This window comes from Balaenoptera ricei, chromosome 13 (genome assembly GCF_028023285.1).
Source record: "Balaenoptera ricei isolate mBalRic1 chromosome 13, mBalRic1.hap2, whole genome shotgun sequence".
In the NCBI taxonomy this organism is placed as follows: Eukaryota; Metazoa; Chordata; class Mammalia; order Artiodactyla; family Balaenopteridae; genus Balaenoptera; species Balaenoptera ricei.
This window is the reverse complement of record NC_082651.1, coordinates 38,201,972-38,220,212: the sequence shown is the minus strand read 5'-3', so window position 1 is coordinate 38,220,212 and position 18,241 is coordinate 38,201,972. Positions and strand designations below refer to the sequence as shown.

At 39.8% G+C, this 18,241-nt stretch overlaps 1 pseudogene; it reads right to left on the bottom strand.

The window, feature by feature from the left end:
• Positions 1 to 14,643: 14,643 nt before the first annotated feature.
• On the bottom strand, positions 14,644 to 15,142 carry LOC132376964 (mitochondrial import inner membrane translocase subunit Tim8 A-like; annotated as a pseudogene).
• Positions 15,143 to 18,241: the final 3,099 nt, after the last annotated feature.

Sequence of the window (18,241 nt, the reverse complement as noted above, 5' to 3'; positions counted from 1 at the left end):
TAGAAGAGAATTAGATTTACTTTCTATGACTCTGGAGGGAGAACCTTCAAAGATCAGTAGTAGGGGTTAACAACGACCAGGTTTGGGTTCAATATAAGATAAAGTGTTTCTTAGTTAGAGCCATCTAAATATGGAATAGATTGCTAAGAAGTCGTCTTCTCAATGAATCCTACCCTTACCACTCTATTTAAACTGCATCCTGCTGCAATTTCCCAAATACTTCTAATCTTCCTCAGCATTTTCTAATTTTTGGGGGGGGGAGTGGCTGTTTTGGGTCTTTGTTGCTGCACACGGGCTTTCCCTAGCTGTGGTGAGTAGGGGCTACTCTTCGTTGTGGTGCATGGGTTTCTTATTGTGGTGGCTTCTCCTGTTGCAGAGCGTGGGCTCTAGGCGCACAGGTTTCAGTAGTTGCAGCACGAGGGCTCAGTACTCGCAGCACAAGGGCCCTAGAGCACGTGGGCTTCAGTAGTTGCGGCACATGGGCTCAGTAGTTGTGGCGCTCGGGCTCTAGGGCGGGCGGGCTTTGGTAGTTGTGGCACGCAGGCTCAGTAGTTGTGGTGCACAGGCTTAGTTGCTCCACAGCATGTGAGATCTTCCCAGACCAGGTATCGAACCCCTGTCCCCTGCATTGGCAGGCAGATTCTTAACCCACTGCACCACCAGGGAAGTCCCAGTATTTTCTAATTTTTTATGTCACTAATAATTTATAAAAATACTAGATGATTTACTTATTTAGTATGCTAATTGTTTACTGTCTATCTCCCTCTTCTAGAATGCTAGTTTACTGATACATTCCAAGAATCTTGACCACTGCTTGGCACATTAAAGGTGCTTAATATTTGTTCAGTTAATTAATAAATGTTTTCTTATTAATTATTCTGATCTTTATGTCCTTAGGCCAGCCTTTACTGTTGCCATATAAGCCTTCTGGTAGTACAAAGATGTACTATGTTCCCCAATTAAGACAAATTCCTTCATCTCTGGATTCCAAGTCAGACACCACCATTGAGAGCTCACACTCAGGTATTATGCAGAAATTATTCAAAATTTTATTTTTTGAAATTTTATTTGTGGATTGGCTGTTTAATTCTGGATGACATATGAAAGCTCAGTGCTCTTTAATCTTTAAGTGAAACATGGAGATTTTCATGACACAGGCTCTGGTTCAGATAGGTGAGTTATTTGGTCAGATGTATTGTGTACACTCAAACATTTGATAAATATTTGAAGAAAATTGTATGAACAGTTACTTGTTTGGGTTAGTGGACTCCATCTAGGACAAAGGTTTCCAAGTTTTCTCTGTTCACAGTCACCTTAGTGTTTGGGTGATTTCTTTTCTCATCATCGTGGGGATATAAATCATCAGCAGCATATAAATACATGAAGTATTTTTTCAGACACTAAGCTATTATGTTATTAGGGTATAAAAATACTTAGCGTTTTGATCTTACAGCTTAATAAGCAAAAATATTTTTCGTTTTGTGTTTGAAAGAAAACATTTTACTTTGTTCAGAAATATGCATAATTACTTGCTAACGAGATATGTGTGGCTATTAGGGCACAGTTTCTCAAACCTTGAGATGAGATTGGACACAACCACCCTCATTTATTGCTTTTGTTACAGAAACCGTCAAAAATCCAACTCTGCAGAGATACAGACAGCAGCATTGAAAGGAATGTAGCAGTATCTAATGTTGAAACTTTAAACTATCTTTAGCGATTAGTTTTTGTCCTGTACACCAGATATTACATATCACTCTTTCTCTAGAATTTTAAAATATCCCACAACATCCCTGTGAGATCACCACAATAGAACTGCAGATTTAGAAAATGAATAGCATCCTGTGGAGGAACTGAATAAATATTTTCTGTGGAAAATTATAAGGATACGGAGTTGGTATGGTGCGGGGTTTTGATTGTTGGGATAACATATTGATTGGTCCACAGGAGTTGACTTGGTTCAGTTTAGATATAAATTGTTCATGATTTGTCAATAGACATCTTTATAGGTGTAGAAATTAAAAAGAAAGTAGTTGTCCCTGGTCTTACGCAGATTTTCTGTTAATTTTAAGAGGACCCAACTAGTATCTAATGGTAACTGAGTTAAAGCCCCGATATAATTGCTCCTGATTTCCCACTGTGATGCCACTGAAAAAAAGAACCACAAAATGCTCATATGTTAGGATTGATTATGAAGCCTATAACCAGGAACTGGAAGAAATTTTCACTACCTGCATGGCTATGATTTTAAAAACTCACTTAGTGGCTACGAGACATAAAACAAGCTTACTTAATTGATTGTAGGTAGGAAAATCTTTTATCTCAGTCTCACTTTCAGCCCCCTAGTTCAGAAGACAGAATGTACCAATAGAAGTCTAATCAGGTGTTCCAGTATTTTTTGAGGCCTCCTGTGTACTTCTATTCATTTACATCCTAACTCTTCCCTTTGGAGACATTAACTTTGAGAAAAATTGGACAGTAGTGGGAAGAGGAAATGACTCAGGGATGGTACACTGTATCCTGAGAAATACTGTCCGTATAAATAAAGTACTGAATGCATCAGTTAGACAAGAAGAGATCTGTTGGCTATATATACTTGAGGTTGTCATTTATCATGTTCTGCATCTATTCTGAGAGTGAGGGAGTTGACAGTAGAAAATAATAGTTTCTTAGACCAGTAGAGCTGATCTAGATGAAAGCCTAGGAATTGTTCTGATAGATAGTGTCTATTAGTATGTTGTGATTCTATAGATACTAGAAAGATCCAACTAGAGTTTGGGGCCAAGGGCAAGTCATAAACCATTGCAGATATTTGGACCAAATAATTTCTCCTCAGTTGAGAATGAGTAAACAATTGAACTCATAAAATTCTTTTAGAGACAAAAACAAAGGGACTTCCCTGGTGGCGCAGTGGTTAAGAATCCGCCTGCCAATACAGAGGACACGGGTTCCAGCCCTGGTCCGGGAAGATCCCACATGCCACAGAGCAACTAAGCCTGTGCGCCACAACTACTGAGCCTGCGCTTTAGAGCCTGCAAGCCACGACTACTGAAGCCCGCATGCCTAGAGCCCGTGCTCCACAACAAGAGAAGCCACTGCAATGAGAAGCCCGCGCACTGCAACGAAATGTAGCCCCCGCTCGCCGCAACTAGAGGAAGCCCGTGCACAGCACCGAAGACCCTACACAGCCAAAAATAAAAATAAATAAATTAAAAACAAAACAAAAACAAAAAAACAAGGCAAAGGTAACCTCGCAAAGAAAGAGATAGATGTTAGAGATTTACTCATTAGGTCAAGTAACACTCTGAAGTAGTAACAGGATTTCATTTATATCTGACAGTAAGTTCTGTGAAGATAGGTACTATGTCTTTTTTTTTGTAAGCCATTTTATACCTCATACCAATATATAATATAGATGTTATTTTTATATTCATTTAAAGACATTTAAATATTTTGTGTACTAGTACTGTCAATAGGAGCAAAAAGCCATGGGGAGAGAACTGGTTGGGATTTTTAAAACAAAGTGAGGAGTTAATAGCAGAAAAAAATGGTGGAGTAAAGACCTCCAACATTTTGCCCTGTGATAAAAGCAACAGAATTTTGGCAAAACTTTATGGAAAACTTTTCCAAAACTCGAAATTAACCAAAGGCTTGTAGCTTTTGTAGTAAGCATTTATTCAAGAAAAATGGCTGAACCTTGATAAGAATAGTAAGCTTGTGGCATTTTACCTTGCCCTATTCTCATTGCCACACTCAGCTCAGTGATAACCTTGAAAAATATCAGCCTGCATTCCCAGGACTGGAGGGAGCAGAACAGAGCTGGACCTCTTTCACAATTTCATTCCCAAAGAATTGTCAGTATTTGATCTGTCTGATGGCTCTCTGGAAGACTCCACTCAAAAGGCTTATCTTTATTTGACCTTACTCAGAGCTATCCAGTGCGTATGAGCCTCTGTGTCTATGTGTGAGGTGTTTGTCAAAAAACACTTACAGGCAAGTGTTTTATTTTAGTTTCTTAAATATTTATTTATTTTATTTATTTATTTTGGCTGCGCCGGGTCTTAGTTGCACCACTCAGGATCTTCGTTGCGGCATGCGGACTCCTTAGTTGCAGGACCTAGTTCCCTGACCAGGGATCGATCCCGGGGCCCCTGCATTGGGAGCCCGGAGTCTTACCCCCTAGACCACCAGGGAAGTCCCCAGGCAACTGTTTTAATGTCACAATGCAGGAGGCAGTGGATAACACTTTAGACAAACAATAGACTAACCAAAAGCTTTAACGGAAAAACTGAGGATGAGATGTCCATAGATATTTTGAAAAGCATTGATATATTCCTAGGACTCTAGAAGACCACAAGTGTGCACAGGCCTGAGTGCATGCTCAGGAAAGATCTGAGAGGGGCCTACCCTTTACCTTTGGCTGCCCTTGAGGCTCTGGGCAAGAAGAAAGGGAAGGCTAAGGCAGAATTGATAACTCCCTGCCCTCAGCGTTGATGGCTATGTGCACGTAGTCCCTCGGCAAAGACTGGGAGATTTATTGTTTCTAGATGTTTAAGGATACCTCCATCTAGGCATTAGCTGACCACTAAGCTAGTTGAGTGGCAGCTTCAGTAGACTTCATAGAATTTGTTCAGAAAAGTTACTTAAAAAAAAAAACAGCGTAAAGCAACAGCAGGAAACTGTAGGGAGGTAGTAGACTCTGATTTCCAGGGTTGTCACATTATATTTTTTAAGATGTCGAGTTTTCAACAAAAAGTTACAAGATATGGAAATTCAAAGTAAAAACAAAATATATGGACCATACAAAAGTTTAGAAACTGTCTGTGAGGAATCTCAGACATTGGACTTACTAAATGAAGATGTTAAAATAGCTATTTAAAATATGTTCAAAGAACTAAATGAAACCATGTCTAAAGAAGTATAGGGAGAGGGGCAAGACGGCGGAAGAGTAAGACGAGGAGATCACCTTCCTTCCCACAGATACAGTAGAAATACATCTACACGTGGAACTGCTCCTACAGAACACCCACTGAACGCTGGCAGAAGACGTCAGAACTCCCAAAAGGCAAGAGACTCCCCACGTACTTGGGTAGGGCAAAAGAAAAAAGAAAAAACAGAGACAAAAGAATAGGGACAGGACCTGCACCAGTGGGAGGGAGCTGTGAAGGAGGAAAGGTTTCCACACACTAGGAAGCCCCTTCACGGGCAGAGACTGTGGGTGGCAGAGGGGGGAAGCTTCGGAGCCACGGAGGAGAGCGCAGCCACAGGGGTGCGGAGGGCAAAGCGGAGAGATTCCCGCACGGAGGAGCGGTGCTGAGTGGCACTCACCAGCCCGAGAGGCTTGTCTGCTCAGCCGCTGGGGCGGGTGGGGGCTGGGAGCTGAGGCTCGGGCTTCGGTGCTAGCCGAGAGGGAGTCCGGGAAAAAGTCTGCAGCTGCCAAAGAGGCAAGAGACTTTTTCTTGCCTCTTTGTTTCGTGGCGCGCAAGGAGAGGGGATTCAGAGCGCCGCCTAAACGAGCTCCAGAGACGGGCGCGAGCCGCGGCTATAAGCGCGGACCCCAGAGGCGGGCGCGAGCCGCGGCTAACAGCGCGGACCCCAGAGACGGGCGTGAGCCGCGGTTATCAGCGTGGACCCCAGAGACGGGCGGGAGACGCTAAGGCTGCTGCTGCCGCCACCAAGAAGCCTGTGTGCAAGCACAGGTCACTCTACACACCGCCCCTCCCGGGAGCCTGTGCAGCTCGCCACTGCCAGGGTCCCGTGATCCAGGGACAACTTCGCCGGGAGAACGCACGGCGCGCCTCAGGCTGCTGCAACGTCACGCCGGCCTCTGCTGCCGCAGGCTTGCCCCGCCTCCTCCATACCGCTCCCTCCCCCCGGCCTGAGTGAGCCAGAGCTCCCGAAGCAGCTGCTTCTTTAACCCCGTCCTGTCTGGGCGGGGAACAGACGCCCTCAGGCGACCTACACGCAGAGGCGGGTCCAAATCCAAAGCTGAACTCCGGGAGCTGTACGAACAAAGAAGAGAAAGGGAAGTCTCTCCCAGCAGCCTCAGAAGCAGTGGGTTAAAGCTCCACAAACAACTTGATGTGCCTGCATCTGTTGAATACCTGAATAGACAACGAATCATCCCAAATTCAAGAGGTGGACTTTGGGAGCAGAATATATTAATTTTTCCCCTTTTCCTTTTTTTGTGAGTGTATATGTGTATGCTTCTGGGTGAGATTTTGTCTGTATAGCTTTGCTTTCACCATTAGTCCTAGGGTTAGGTCCGTCCATGTTTTTTTTCTTTGTTTGTTTTTTTGTTCACTCAAAAAAATTTTTTTTCCTAATAAATGTTTTCTTAATAATTTTTCCCTTATTTTCTATTTTTAGAAATTAAAAAAATTTTTTAATAAGTTTTTTCATATTTTTTATTTTAAAAAATTAAACATTTTTTCTTAATAAATTTTTTTCTTAATAATTTTTTTCTTATTTTTTACTACAAAAAATTAATAAATCTATTTTTAAAAATTAAAAAAAAATTTTTTCTGAATACATTTATTCTTAATTTTTTTTCTTATTTTTTATTATAATAGCTTTATTTTATTTTATTTTATCCTCTTTCTTTCTTTCTTTCTATTTTTTTCTCCTTTTTATTCTGAGCCATGTGGACGAAAGGCTCTTGGTGCTCCAGCCAGGCATCAGGGCTGTGCCTCTGAGGTGGGAGAGCCAACTTCAGGACACTGGTCCACAAGAGACCTCCCTTCTCCACGTAACATCAAACGGTGAAAATCTCTCAGAGACCTCCATCTCAACATCAAGACCCAGCTTAACTCAATGACCAGCAAGCTACAGTGCTGGACACCCTATGCCAAACAACTAGCAAGACGGGAATACAGCCCCATCCATTAGCAGAGAGGCTGCCTAAAATCATAATAAGGCCACAGACACCCCAAAACACACCACCAGACGTGGACGTGCCCACCAGAAAGACAAAATCCAACCTCATCCACCAGAACACAGGCACTAGTCCCCTCCACCAGGAAGCCTACACAACCCACTGAACCAACCTTAGCCACTGGGGACAGATACCAAAAGCAACGGGAACTACGAACCTGCAGCCTGTGAAAAGGAGACCCCAAACACAGTAAGATAAGCAAAATGAGAAGACAAAAAACCACACAGCAGGTGAAGGAGCAGGGTCAAAACACACCAGACCTAACAGATGAAGAGGAAATAGGCAGTCTACCTGACAAAGAATTCAGAATAATGATAGTAAAGATGATCCAAAATCTTGGAAATAGAATAGACAAAATGCAAGAAACATTTAACAAGGATGTAGAAGAACTAGAGAGGAACCAAGCAACGATGAAAAACACAATAAATGAAATTAAAAATACTCTAGACGGGATCAATAGCAGAATAACTGAGGCAGAAGAACGGATAAGTGACCTGGAAGATAAAATAGTGGAAATAACTACTGCAGAGCAGAATAAAGAAAAAAGAATGAAAAGAACTGAGGACAGTCTCAGAGACCTCTGGGACAACATTAAACGCACCAACATTCGAATTATAGGGGTCCCAGAAGAAGAAGAGAAAAAGAAAGGGACTGAGAAAATATTTGAAGAGATTATAGTTGAAAACTTCCCTAATATGGGAAAGGAAATAGTTAATCAAGTCCTGGAAGCACAGAGAGTCCCATACAGGATAAATCCAAGGAGAAACATGCCAAGACACATATTAATCAAACTATCAAAAATTAAATATAAAGAAAGCATATTAAGAGCAGCAAGGGAAAAACAACAAATAACACACAAGGGAATCCCCATAAGGTTAACATCTGATCTTTCAGCAGAAACTCTGCAAGCCAGAAGGGAGTGGCAGGATATACTTAAAGTCATGAAGGAGAAAAACCTACAACCAAGGTTACTCTACCCAGCAAGGATCTCATTCAGATTCGATGGAGAAATGAAAACCTTTACAGACAAGCAAAAGCTGAGAGAGTTCAGCACCACCAAACCAGCTTTACAACAAATGCTAAAGGAACTTCTCTAGGCAAGAAACACAAGAGAAGGAAAACACCTACAATAACAAACATAAACTATTTAAGAAAATGGGAATAGGAACATACATATCAATAATTACCTTAAATATAAATGGATTAAATGCTCCCACCAAAAGACACAGACTGGCTGAATGGATACAAAAGCAAGACCCATATATATGCTGTCTACAAGAGACCCACTTCAGACCTAGAGACACATACAGACTGAAAGTGAGGGGATGGAAAAAGATATTCCATGCAAATGGAAATCAAAAGAAAGCTGGAGTAGCAATTCTCATATCAGACAAAATAGACTTTAAAATAAAGACTATTACAAGAGACAAAGAAGGACACTATATAATGATCAAGGGATCGATCCAAGAAGAAGATATAACAATTGTAAACATTTATGCACCCAACATAGGAGCACCTCAGTACATAAGGCAAATACTAACAGCCATAAAAGGGGAAATCGACAGCAACACAATCATAGTAGGGGACTTTAACACCCCACTTTCACCAATGGACAGATCATCCAAAATGAAAATAAATAAGGAAACACAAGCTTTAAATGATACATTAAACAAGATGGACTTAATTGATATTTATAGGACATTCCACCCAAAAACAACAGAATACACATTTTTCTCAAGTGCTCATGGAACATTCTCCAGGATAGATCATATCTTGGGTCACAAATCAAGCCTTGGTAAATTTAAGAAAATTGAAATCGTATCAAGTATCTTTTCTGACCACAACGCTATGAGACTAGATATCAATTACAGGAAAAGGTCTGTAAAAAATACAAACACATGGAGGCTACACAATACACTACTTATTAACGAAGTGATCACTGAAGAAATCAAAGGGGAAATCAAAAAATACCTAGAAACAAATGACAATGGAGACACGACGACCCAAAACCTATGGGACGCAGCAAAACCAGTGCTAAGAGGGAAGTTTATAGCAATAGAAGCCTACATCAAGAAACAGGAAACATCTCGAATAAACAACCTAACCTTGCACCTAAAGCAATTAGAGAAAGAAGAACAAAAAAACCCCAAAGCTAGCAGAAGGAAAGAAATCATAAAGATCAGATCAGAAATAAATGAAAAAGAAATGAAGGAAACAATAGCAAAAATCAATGAAACTAAAAGCTGGTTCTTCGAGAAGATAAACAAAATTGATAAACCATTAGCCAGACTCATCAAGAGAAAAAGGGAGAAGACTCAAATCAATAGAATTAGAAATGAAAAAGGAGAAGTAACCACTGACACTGCAGAAATACAAACGATCATGAGAGATTACTACAAGCAACTCTATGCCAATAAAATGGACAACCTGGAAGAAATGGACAGATGCTTAGAAATGCACAACCCACCGAGACTGAACCAGGAAGAAATAGAAAATATGAACAGACCGATCACAAGCACTGAAATTGAAACTGTGATTAAAAATCTTCCAACAAACAAAAGCCCAGGACCAGATGGCTTCACAGGCGAATTCTATCAAACATTTAGAGAAGAGCTAACACCTATCCTTCTCAAACTCTTCCAAAATATTGCAGAGGGAGGAACACTCCCCAACTCATTCTACGAGGCCACCATCACCCTGATACCAAAACCAGACAAAGATGTCACAAAGAAAGAAAACTACAGGCCAATATCACTGATGAACACAGATGCAAAAATCCTCAACAAAATACTAGCAAACAGAATCCAACAGCACATTAAAAGGATCATACACCATGATCAAGTGGGGTTTATTCCAGGAATGCAAGGATTCTTCAATATACGCAAATCAATCAACGTGAATACATCATATTAACAAATTGAAGGAGAAAAACCATATGATCATCTCAATAGATGCAGAGAAAGCTTTCGACAAAATTCAACACCCATTTATGATAAAAGCCCTGCAGAAAGTAGGCATAGAGGGAACTTTCCTCAACATAATAAAGGCCATATATGACAAACCCACAGCCAACATTGTCCTCAATGGTGAAAAACTGAAACCATTTCCACTAAGATCAGGAACAAGACAAGGTTGCCCACTCTCACCACTATTATTCAACATAGTTTTGGAAGCTTTAGCCACAGCAATCAGAGAAGAAAAAGAAATAAAAGGAATCCAAATCGGAAAAGAAGAAGTAAAGCTGTCACTGTTTGCAGATGACATGATACTATACATAGAGAATCCTAAAACTGGCACCAGAAAACTACTAGAGCTAATCAATGAATTTGGTAAAGTAGCAGGATACAAAATTAATGCACAGAAATCTCTTGCCTTCCTATATACTAATGATGAAAAATCTGAAAGTGAAATTAAGAGAACACTCCCGTTTACCATTGCAACAAAAAGAATAAAATATCTAGGAATAAACCTACCTAAGGAGACAAAAGACCTGTATGCCGAAAATTATAAGACACTGATGAAAGAAATTAAAGATGATACAAATAGATGGAGAGATATACCATGTTCTTGGATTGGAAGAATCAACATTGTGAAAATGACTCTACTACCCAAAGAAATCTACAGATTCAATGCAATCCCTATCAAACTACCACTGGCATTTTTCACAGAACTAGAACCAAAAATTTCACAATTTCTATGGAGACACAAAAGACCCCGAATAGCCAAAGCAATCTTGAGAACGAAAAATGGAGCTGGAGGAATCAGGCTCCCTGACTTCAGACTATATTACAAAGCTACAGTAATCAAGACAGTTTGGTACTGGCACAAAAACAGAAATATAGATCAATGGAACAGGATAGAAAGCCCAGAGATAAACCCACGCACATATGGTCACCTTATCTTTGATAAAGGAGGCAAGCATATACAGTGGAGAAAAGACAGCCTCTTTAATAAGTGGTGCTGGGAAAATTGGACAGGTACATGTAAAAGTATGAAATTAGAACACTCCCTGACACCATACACAAAAATAAACTCAAAATGGATTAAAGACCTAAGTGTAAGGCCAGACACTATCAAACTCTTAGAGGAAAACATAGGCAGAACACTCTATGACATAAATCACAGCAAGATCCTTTTTGACCCAGATCCTAGAGAAATGGAAATAAGAACACAAATAAACAAATGGGACCTAATGAAACTTAAAAGCTTTTGCACAGCAAAGGAAACCATAAACAAGACCAAAAGACAACCCTCAGAATGGGAGAAAATATTTGCAAATGAAGCAACTGACAAAGGATTAATCTCCGAGATTTACAAGCAGCTCATGCAGCTCAATAACAAAAAAACAAACAACCCAATCCAAAAATGGGCAGAAGACCTAAATAGACATTTCTCCAAAGAAGATATACAGATGGCCAACAGACACATGAAAGCATGCTCAACATCATTAATCATTAGAGAAATGCAAATCAAAACTACAATGAGGTATCATCTCACACCGGTCAGAATGGCCATCATCAAAAAATCTAGAAACAATAAATGCTGGAGAGGGTGTGGAGAAAAGGGAGCACTCTTGCACTGTTGGTGGGAATGTAAATTGATACAGCCACTATGGAGGACAGTATGGAGGTTCCTTAAAAAACTACAAATAGAACTACCATACGACCCAGCAATCCCACTTCTGGGCATATACCCTGAGAAAACCATAATTCAAAAAGAGTCATGTACCAAAATGTTCATTGCAGCTCTATTTACAATAGCCAGGACATGGAAGCAACCTAAGTGTCCATCATCGGATGAATGGATAAAGAAGATGTGGCACATATATACAGTGGAATATTACTCAGCCATAAAAAGAAATGAAATGGAGGTATTTGTAATGAGGTGGATGGAGTTAGAGTCTGTCATACAGAGTGAAGTAAGTCAGAAAGAGAAAAAAAAATACAGTATGCTAACACATATATATGGAATCTAAGGGGGAAAAAAAGGGCCATGAAGAACCTAGTGGCAAGATGGGAATAAAGACACAGACCTACTAAAGAATGGACTTGAGGATATGGGGAGGGGGAGGGGTGAGATGTGACAGGATGAGAGAGTGTCATGGACATATATACACTACCAAATGTAAAATAGATAGCTAGTGGGAAGCAGCCGCATAGCACAGGGAGATCAGCACGGTGCTTTGTGACCACCTTGGGGGGGGGGTGGGATGGGGAGGGTGGGAGGGAGGGAGATGCGGAAGGGAGGAGATATGGAAACGTGTGTATATCTGTAGCTGATTCACTTTGTTATAAAGCAGAAACTAACACACAATTGTGAAGCAATTATACTTCAATAAAGATGTTTAAAAAAAAAAAAGAAGTATAAGAACAGTGTCTTACCAAATAGAGAATATCAATAAAGAGAAATTACAAAAAAGAACCAAATAGAAGATCTGTAGTTGAAAAGTACAATAACTAAAATAAAAAATTGACTGGAGAAAGCTCAGTATCAGATTTGAACAGGCAGAAGTATGAGTCAGTGAACTTGAAGATAGGCCAATTGAGATTATCCAGTGTGAGAAACAGAAAGAAAAAAGAATGAAGAGAAATTAACAGAATCTCAGAGTCCTATGGGACACCTTCAAGCATCCTATTATACACATAATGGGAGTTCCAGATGAAGAGACAGAAAAAGAGACTGAAGGAGTATTTGGAGAAATAATGGCCTAAAATTTCACAAATTTGATGACTGCTGTTAATCTGCACATCCCAAAAGCTCAAGGAAGTCCAAGCATGATACAGTCAAAGAGAGCCACATCTACATACATCATAAACCATCAAATGACAAAGACAGTGTTAAAGCAGCAAGAGCGGAGTTATCATGTACAAAGAATCTTCAATAAAACTAATTGCTGATTTTTCATCAGAAACCATAGAGGCCAGAAGGCATTGCAATGACATATGCAAAGAGCTGAGGAAAAGAACCTGCCTACCAAGTATTCTGTACCTAGCAAAACTACCCTTCAGAAATGAAGGAGAGATGAAGACATTCTCAGATAAACAACAGTTGAAAGACTCCACTGCTAGCAAACTGACCCACAGAAAATACTAAAGAGATTTTTTTCAAGATGGAATGGTGAACACCAGACAGTAACTTAAATCCACATGAAAAAAGTACTAAAGGTAACTACATAAGTAAATACAAAAGACAGTATAAATGTATTTTTGTTTGTAAGTCAGTTTTTCTCCTATATGACTTAAAAGACAAATGCAGTATAAGCAAGTCCCAAATACATAAAGAAAAACTAACAGAATTAAAATGAAAAAACCTGACACTATTTTTTTAAATAAATAAATAAATTTATTTATTTATTTATTTGTATTTTTATTTTTGGCTGCGCTGGGTCTTCGTTGCCGCGCGCGAGTTTTCTCTAGCTGTGGCGAGCAGGGGCTACTCTTTGTTGTGGTGCGCGGGCTTCTCATTGTGCTGGCTTCTCTTGTTGAGGAGCACGGGCTCTAAGTGCATGGGCTTCAGTAGTTGTGGCTCTTGGGCTCTAGAGCGCAGGCTCAGTAGTTTTGGCGCGCGGGCTTAGTTGCTCCGCGGCATGTGAGATCTTCCCAGACCAGGGCTCGAGCCCGTGTCCCCTGCATTGGCAGGCGGATTCTTAACCACTGTACCACCAGGGAAGTCCGAAAAACTGACACTATTAAACGGAGAAATATTTCAAGCCAATAGCAAACGGTCATATATTGTATAATTCCATGTATATGAAATGTCCAGAATGAGCAAATCCATATAGACAGAAAGTAGATTAGTGGATGCCAGGGGATGTTGGGGAGGGGAAAATAGGGAGTAACAGCTAACATATACAAGATTTCTTTGTGGGGGCGTGACAAAAATGTTCTGGAATTAGATAGCAATATTGGTTGTGAAAATACTAAGAACTAGTGAATTGTACACTTACTTTAATCGGTGAATTTTTTTTTTTGAATCTTGTAGAAGTTTTTATTTCAGTGATGAAAAGAACGCAGTAAATGGAAACTATGCTGGTTTACGTTAGGCATGCACCTCTACCTGAAACTGCTGTTAGTTTTTGACTGGCCTAAATCTTTATAACTTATTTTTTCATTTAGGCACATCTTTAAATTTTTTTGGACCCTGACATACAGGGTAAGTTAACGTCTTCCTTGTGGCAGTTTAGTATGAGAATTATGTTCGCTGGCTAGATTCCTTTAACTAAAGTCCTCTAGACTCTCAGGCTACCTGTACTAGCTCAAGACTGTACTTTATATATAGAAATTTAAGTGAATCACAGTATAAGGGAGGGAGATAATCTAGAAAAGTGAAATGTACTGTATGAATACTCCATACATTTTTTTTCCAGCACTGATAATCAAACACTAGATAAGGAGGCCTACAGTCAAGTACCAAATTACTCTTTCCCCCACTGCTGCCCTTTCTGAGAGACACAAAGATGTATATCGATCTCTCCAGAAATCTGAAAGGAATCCACACAAATAACAGATTATTACCTATGTGGTCCCACATATCAAATTATAGAGCAGTTCCACTATTAAAATTATAGGAAGCAGTTAATGGGACTATGAGGAAAGCATCGTCCCACATACAGTAACATACACCTAGTAGAGTTTTCCATTCATCTGTCAATTGTTTTCCCAAGATTAGCATTAAAAAACACAACCCCAAACACATTTGACCCTCAAACCACCCCCACACACAAAAATCGGTCTTTATTCATTCTCAGATGACAGGATGTCCCAAGAGTGACAAAGGTGGGAGCCGATCCCCCCACAGCCTTTTCTTCAACCATCCCATCAACTGCTCTTCATTTCTTGAACTACCTTCCTTTTCCAGAGAGGTAATACTCAGGTCAGTCAGAAAGGCTTTCTGAGAAGACTGGCTTGGATTTCTGGGTCTGTTCCAGTCGATTCTAGATGAATTGGCTTGTATCAATGAAGCGCTCAACGCAGTTCACAAAACAAGCCTCAGCCCGACTGTCCAACTTTGGCCCAGGCTTGTCCATGCACATTTCCCAACAAAGTTCCGTCATCTGGTGCACCAGCTGCTGGAAGCGCTGCTTCTGAGTCTCTACCTCCGTGCAATGCTGCAGCTGCGGGTCGACCGAGCCCAAACCCGCTGCGGAGGAAGACGAGGAGGACGCCATCCCAGCGCGGCCACGCGTGCCGAGACAAACTCCGCACCAAGTCACCGACCTTCACGTGTCTCCGCGGCAGAACCCTTAAATGGTGAATTTCATGTTTTGTCTCAATTTAGAAAAAAAGTGTGTGTGTGTGGGGGGGGGTGGGCAGGAATGAACATATGAAGGAAAAGACTGCCTAAAACTGTAAAGATTTGGTAACAGATTTAAAATACATTTTGCAGGCAAGAAAGGGTGGAATTAACATGAAGGAAGTTAAATTAGTGATGAGGACAAATCTGAGAGTCTGCAAAATTACAGAGGAAAAAGGAGAAGAAAATGAAAATGCTGTGAAAGATGATGAGAGACATAAGAAACATAGCTAAGTAAACCAAACCAAGAATTATATCTGCAGCTGAGGAAGAAAGTAATATTCAAACACTTAATTGAATAAAACATCCTCCTCCTGAAAAGGGGAACACTGTATGCAGATTGAAAGTTGCCATAAAAATCCAGGGAAAAATCAGAGACTGAGACACATATCAGAAAAAGATTTTTGAGTCAAAATAAATAGAAGAAAATCCCATAAATAAACAATTTAAAAAAAAAAGTTAAGAGAAGAAAATTTAGTCTGATATCAGGCTTATTTAAAATACTAAATGTAAAAATAATGGAACCAAATCTGTATTTATTGGGGAAATTATATAATTCAAGGATTTATGGACCCAGTGCATTTTCATTAAGCACTATGACAATGAAAAGACATTTTCACAAGTACACAGCAGCTAGAAAGTATATTCAACCTCTGTACCTTCTTGAAAAATTCACTTGAAGACTCACCCAGCTGAAGAGATGAATCAAAATGAAGAATTCATTACAGAGAAATGAAGCAATGCTGAAAGTGATCAGTGGTGAACTTTGAAGTCAGTTTGACACAACACTCATCTAAATAGCAAATTTAGTTACAAGGTGGAAAAAAAAATGCCAAAAGTTAATTTTGGAATGAAAGGCATGAAAAGAAAAAACAATTGTATTTTTTTGTCTTTTTGACTAAAGAGCTGTCATTTTATTCATGACTTGGTGATCAGATAGGTTAAAGAAGTTTTCATAAAAAATAAATTTGACTTGATTAAAATTTAAAACTTGTGTGCACCAAAAAAAAAAAAAAAAAAAAAACACCATCAACATAGTAAAAAGGTTGCACACAGAATTGGGAAAAACATTTGCAATTCATATATCTGATGAGAGATGACTATCCATAATATATGAAGAACTCTTACAGTTCAACAACAGCAAAAAGCAATCTAATTTTTAAATGAGTACAGAATCTGAAGAGACATTTCTCCAGGAAAGATACAGATGGCCAAAAAGAACGTGAAAAGATGTTTTACTTCATTAGTCATGAAGGAAATGTAAATAAAAACTACAAAGAGATACCACTTCATACCCATTAGGATGGCTTTTATGAAATAAAAAAGAGCAAGGGTTGGCAGGGATATGGTGAAATTGGAACTCTTGTGTATTGCTGATGGGAATGTAAAATGGTATAGCCACCGTGGAAAACAGTGTAGTGGTTCCTCAAAAAATGAAACATAGAATTACTATATGATCTAGCAATTCTTCTTCTAAGTATATACCCAAAAGAATCGAAAGCAGGGATTTGAACAGATTTTGAACACCCAGGTTCATAGCAGCATTATTAACAATAGCCAAAGGGTGAGAACAATCCAGATGTCTACCACCTGATGAATGGATCAATACAATGTGATACATACATACAACAGAATATTATTCAGCCTTAAAAAGGAGTGAATTTCTGACACATGCTACACTGTGGATGGACTTTGAAGGCATTGTGCTAAGTAATACAAGCCAGTCACAAAAGGGTTGGAGGAGGAGGAAAAGGGAGTTATTGTTTAATAGGTACAGAGTTTCCATTTGGGAAAATGAGTTAATTCTGGAGATGGATGGTGTGATGGTTGCCCAACAATGTGAATATACTTAATGCCTTAACTTGTATACTTAAAAATGTTTGAAATGGTAAATTTTATGTATATTTTACCACAATGGAAAAAAGCTACCAAAAAATGAAACTCGAAAAGAATTTTAAAACTAGATATCTGTCTTCCAAATTATTGTTGAGTATATAAAATAAGCAAAATAACATAGAACAAGAACAGGAAACAAGAGGGGCTTCCGTGGTGGCGCAGTGGTTAAGAATCTGCCTGCCGTCGCAGGGGACACGGGTTCAAGCCCTGGTCCAGGAAGACCCCACATGCCGTGGAGCAGCTAAGTCCATGCACCACAACTACTGAGCCCGCATGCCACGACTACTGAAGCCCGCGAGCCTAGAGCCCATGCTCCGCAACAAGAGAAGCCACCGCAATGAGAAGCCCGCGCACCACAATGAAGAGTAGCCCCGCTCGCCGCAACTACAGAAAGCCCGCGCGCAGCAATGAGCACCCAATGCAACCAAATAAATAAACAAATAAATACATTTATTAAAGAAAAAGAATGAAAACTAAACTTTTTAAGCCTAGTCTTTCAGAACAGTAGAATGGGCTCCCAAAGAACCTTTCAAATGCTAATTTTTCTCTTTTCCTTACAAATTCTATAATCTAATAAATTATATACTTGCACTGTTTCTTAGATGTTCAATTGCTTTCCTGATTCCATTTTTTTCATATGTATTCACCTTTGCCCAAAATGCTTTTCTCTTTCCATCTCAGTTTTTTTGGTTTTGTTTTAAACATCTTTATTGGAGTATAATTGCTTGACAATGGTGTGTTAGTTTCTGCTTTATAACAAAGTGAATCAGCTATACATATACATATATCCCCATATCTCCTCCCTCTTGCATCTCCCTCCCACCCTCCCGATCCCACCCCTCTAGCTGGTCACACCACACTGAGCTGATCTCCCTGTGCTATGCGGCTGCTTCCCACTAACTATCTATTTTACATTTGGTAGTATATGAGTCCGTGCCACTCTCTCACTTCGTCCCAGCTTCCCCTTCCCCCTCCCCGTGTCCTCACGTCTGTTCTCTACGTCTGCGTCTTTATTCCTGTCCTGCATCCATCTCACTGTTTATCCAGTGTAACTCTCTTCTCACACTAGTAGATGCTTGAGAGGTATTTTAAAATAATTTTTGTCAGCTTCCTGTCTGA